The 4383-nt window shown below is 47.9% G+C and overlaps 1 long non-coding RNA gene across 1 annotated transcript; it reads right to left on the bottom strand.

Annotated features, from left to right (window-relative positions):
- Window positions 1–2101: 2101 nt before the first annotated feature.
- On the bottom strand, window positions 2102–3188 carry LOC113960969. Its single transcript, XR_003532162.1, has 2 exons — window positions 3063–3188; window positions 2102–2233 (listed from the first exon to the last, which is right to left on the bottom strand). It is a non-coding gene; the product is annotated as an uncharacterized LOC113960969 (long non-coding RNA).
- Window positions 3189–4383: the final 1195 nt, after the last annotated feature.

Raw genomic sequence — 4383 nt, 5'->3', positions numbered from 1 at the left:
TGGGGCACAGGGGGTGACTCTTGGGGATGGGCCTGTGCAGGGCCAGGGGTTGGATTGGATGATCCTTGTGGGTCCCTTGTGGGTGACCTGTTCTGTGATGCTGCCATTTCTGTGAACTTGTAAAAACATGGAATATTTTCATAAGGAAAAGTTTCTCCACTATTTACACCAATCATCAAAAAGCAACAGAGAGGGAGGAAACCTGCTGTGCCACAGGAGTGGGAATGGCCCAGGGTCCAGCCCTGCCTCCAGCCCTCCCGCTGGGCCAAGGCTGCTCCCCTTCTGTGCAGCCAAGGGGATGTTGTGTCATCATGTCTGAGCTGGATTTTGCCAGTAAAAGTAACTTTCATGACAGACACGGCTTCTGTGATTATTTTTTTTTTCACCTTGGCCAAATTTTCAAATAGTTCTCCTTCAGAAATAGAAAAAAAAAAAAAAAAAGAAGGGAATAAAACATAAAGAACCTCTTGGAAATAGTGCTGGAGGCTTTGGAGTTTTGAAAAAAGCAGGTTTCTTTAAAACACCAAAACAATAAAACCAACAAAACCCCAAAAAACAGCCTAGAACTCAGTTTTAAAATCTGCATGTTTGTTTTTTCTTTTTTTTTTTTTTGCAGAACATCGAAGTTTTGTGCCCAAACAATGATGTTTTTTATTAAATGAAACTTGGGTGTTTTTTTTTCCTCTCACAAAAGAAGCAAAAGATCCAAAGGAAATAGTGACAAATTATCCTGGAAATAAGCACTTGCCATTTGCTGAGTGGTTTTGGAATATCTTCCACCAGGAAAACAGGCAGATTTTCCTGCTACATCTGCATGGACTGAGCTTGCAGCTGATCCAGTTTGTCCTGTCTGTGGGTGATGAAATCATTAGGAAGCCCCAAAATTGGCATTCAGACCAAGTTGGTTGCTCTGTACAGCTGCACCAACATCTCCTCCACTCCCGTCCCTTTGCTGGGATTTTGTGCCACCTTTGGTTCCTTCCTTGTGCCTTAATCAAACCATGTGAAATTATTTAAAAAAAAACCCAAAACCTGCTTGGAGTGTTACTAGCAAAATGAATACAGGTGTGATTTTTTTGGGTATCTTGAAGACTTTCTCTTCCACAAATAACTCAGAGAGAGGGGATGGGAGAAGGAAACATCAGAAGATTTTGGGTGCACCATTCCCATTGCAATAGCTGGAGCTGTAGGTGCTTGTTTCCCTTATGCCACTCCCTGTGGGGCAGGAATTTGTACTATCTGATAGAATTATAGAATCATGGAATGGTTTGGGTTGGAAGAGAACTTAAAGCTCATCCAGTTCCACCCCCTGCCCTGGGCAGGGACACCTTCCACTAGTCCAGGTTGCTCCAACCTCGCCCAACCTGGCCTTGGACACTTCCAGGGATCCAGGGGCAGCCACAGCTTCTCTGGGCAACCTGTGCCAGGGCCTCCCCGCCCTCCCAGGGAACAATTTCTTACCAATACCCAATCTAAACCTGCTCCCTGCCAGTTTGAAGCTGTTGCCCCTTGTCCTGCCACTCCAGTTCCTGATGAAGGATCCCTCTCCAGCTTCCTTGTGACTGTTGTTCCAGTGACCTCAGCAGCACCCAGGTGCCATCCTACCTATCTGCACAGCTCCCTGCCCTTCTCTCCCAACAGCTCTTCCCAGAGGTAGAGGGCATCTCACAGCTCCTTGCTCTCTGTTAATTAATCTCTCAGTTTATAGCACAGTTCTAGAGATGGAGAAACCATAGAATCAGAAAAGAGTTTGGTTAGAAGGGACCTTTAAAGGACATCAAACCCAACCCCCCTGCAATGAGCAGGACATTCCACCAGACCAGGCTCAGTGAAGGTACTCTTGGAGTCACAGAATCATGGAGTGGTTTGGCCTGCAAGGGACCTTAAAGATCACCTACTTCCAACCCCCTTGCAGGGCAAACTCTGGATGTGGGAGGTCAGTGTGACGGTCAGCCAGGAGCTCACCCTGATGCTCGAGGCTCCTGCAGGGATATCTTTGCTCCATCTGTGATGGGAGCCCAGTGCCCTCAGGTAACACCTCCTGATGCTCAGCTGGGCTGAGGGCTTTGGTGGCTTGTGCTTTGATCGATGCTTCAAACTGTGTGTGCCCACCTAAATCATTATTATGATCATTTTGCAGCTCTTCTGGGTCCATTTTGAGAGTTTCATCGTCCCTGCTGGTGACTTTCCTAAAGTCCTGTGCGTGGTTCCCTGTTTGTAGCCATGCAATTAACTGTAAGGAGATAAGACAGGTGTCACTAACATTTAGACGGAGTAGAAGGAAACAGCAATTTGCATAAATTAATTAAGAAACTGACCTCGTTCCCCAGTACTCCTCAGAGAGCAAGCAAACCCCCCCAGTTTATTAAGTCAATACTTAGTTTGACACCTGAATCAAGCTTTACCCAAATCGAACGACAAAATTAATCCACAGCAAAATGCACCACAAGTCCCTTCCCTTCAGTCATTTATTTTTTAAGCTATCCCAGCAATTTATTTTTAAACATATCAGTACGTTATGTTCCATGACATTTCACATCTACAAAACACCATATGTATTGGCAAGTGATTACTCATTGAAACTGCCATATCATGGATGCAACTATCTCTGGCAGCCTGGGTTTTCCCACCTCTTTTGGGTCTGTGCCCTTATTGTTCCATGGGCACTTTTTTATTGGGAAAATGGGCTGAGTGTTTGTTTTATCCCCCGTGAAAGATAGATTTGGGTTTTTTGTGCGCATCAGGAGACCACACTTTTGTTCTGTGAGAGCCCTGGAGGGTGGTGGGCACGGAATGCTAAAATTCAGAGCAGCACTTTGTCACTGGAGAAGTCACTGGAAGGTGATGCAATCCCACCTGGCCCGAACATGCAGGCAGCAGGTCCTCTCTGACCTCTGCCATTCCCGTGTTATGCTTTCCGGAGTGGAATTACAGCTACTCCAGCAAGCACAGCTTGAGGACATTATTCACTGCAGCTTAGTGATGATTTCAGAGCCATCCCTTGATGCTCACAACCCACAGGCAGTAACTTCAATAACAGAGCTGCAAACCTCCACCAGTACCTGTCTCATGGCTGAGCTTACAAGAGCAAATTGGTCTGAAACATCCAGGTTGTGGGGAGAGAGTGAGTGAGGGGGGTTGTTACTGCAGGGGCTGCCAACAGATGTGTGGAAACACTGGAGCTGGGCTGAGTTCCTTCTACATCACAGAGTCATAGAATCATAGAATGGTTTGGGTAGGACTGGACCTTAAAGAACATCCAGTTCCATCCCCTGCCCTGGGCAGGGACACCTTCCACTAGCACAGGTTGCTCCAAGCCCCATCCAACCTGGCCTTGGGCACTTCCAGGGATCCAGGGGCAGCCACAGCTTCTCTGGGCAACCTGTGCCAGAGCCTCACCACCCTCACAGGGATGAATTTCTTCCCAGTATCCCACCTAACCCTGCCCTCTGGCAGTGTGAAGCCATTCCCCCTTGTCCTGTCACTCCAGGCCCTTGTCAATAGTCTCTCTCCATCTTTCCTGTTGGCTCCTTCAGGCCCTGGGAGGCCACAATTAGGTGACCCCAAAGCTTCTCTTCTCCAGGTTGAACAATCCCAACTCTCCCAGCCTTTCCCCACAGCAGAGCTGCTCCATCCCATCTTGGTGCCTCCTCTGGACTCTCTCCAGCAGCTCCATGTGCTCCCTGTGCTGTTCCCCAGGGCTGGAGCAGCTCTGCAGGGGGGTCTCAACTGAGGGAGCAGAGGGGCAGAATCCCCCCTGCCCTGCTGCCCACGCTGGGGGATCAGCCCATCAAGATCTCCTTCCTCTAAGAAGCTGCTGTGATCCATTTTCCCTCTACAAGTAAGTCACCAGGAAAATTATTCCAAAGATAAACCCGGGAATGGTCATGGTTTTTCCCCTGCACTGAGAAGTGGCTGAGCAAGAAGTGTCCTCACCTCCTGCACACCTCTGACACCTCCCCATCTCCGTTTCTGGCCCAGCTGCTGCAAAGGAAGAGCAGAAAACAGGAGTAAAGCACTTTTTAGCAAATCATCATCAGTAATAGACAGGATGAAAAAATGAATCCAGGTGCTTAAAGACAGAGTGCAAACCGTAATTAAAAGCTCCCCGTGCTGCTCTGACAGATGGTACAATACGTACCCTGAAAATTGTCCACGAACGTTTATTTAATATCTGAGAGCACTGACTGCCAGCAGGCTGTGGGGCTCTTACTGCATCACCACTTCAGCAGTGACATCCAGGAAGAAATTCTCTGGACTGCCTCCTGATTCCCATAAAACCCACAGACCATCCTGTAACTGATGTGAGGAAGGCCAGCTTCATGTTGTTGGGGATGCAAATAGAGGACCCAAGGCATCATACTTTGCAAAGATATTAAAACT

Source organism: Neopelma chrysocephalum, unplaced genomic scaffold (genome assembly GCF_003984885.1).
Source record: "Neopelma chrysocephalum unplaced genomic scaffold, ASM398488v2 Primary Assembly neopelma1_96958, whole genome shotgun sequence".
In the NCBI taxonomy this organism is placed as follows: domain Eukaryota; kingdom Metazoa; phylum Chordata; class Aves; order Passeriformes; family Pipridae; genus Neopelma; species Neopelma chrysocephalum.
The sequence above is the reverse complement of the archived record's forward strand: the minus strand, read 5'-3'. Positions and strand labels throughout refer to the sequence as shown.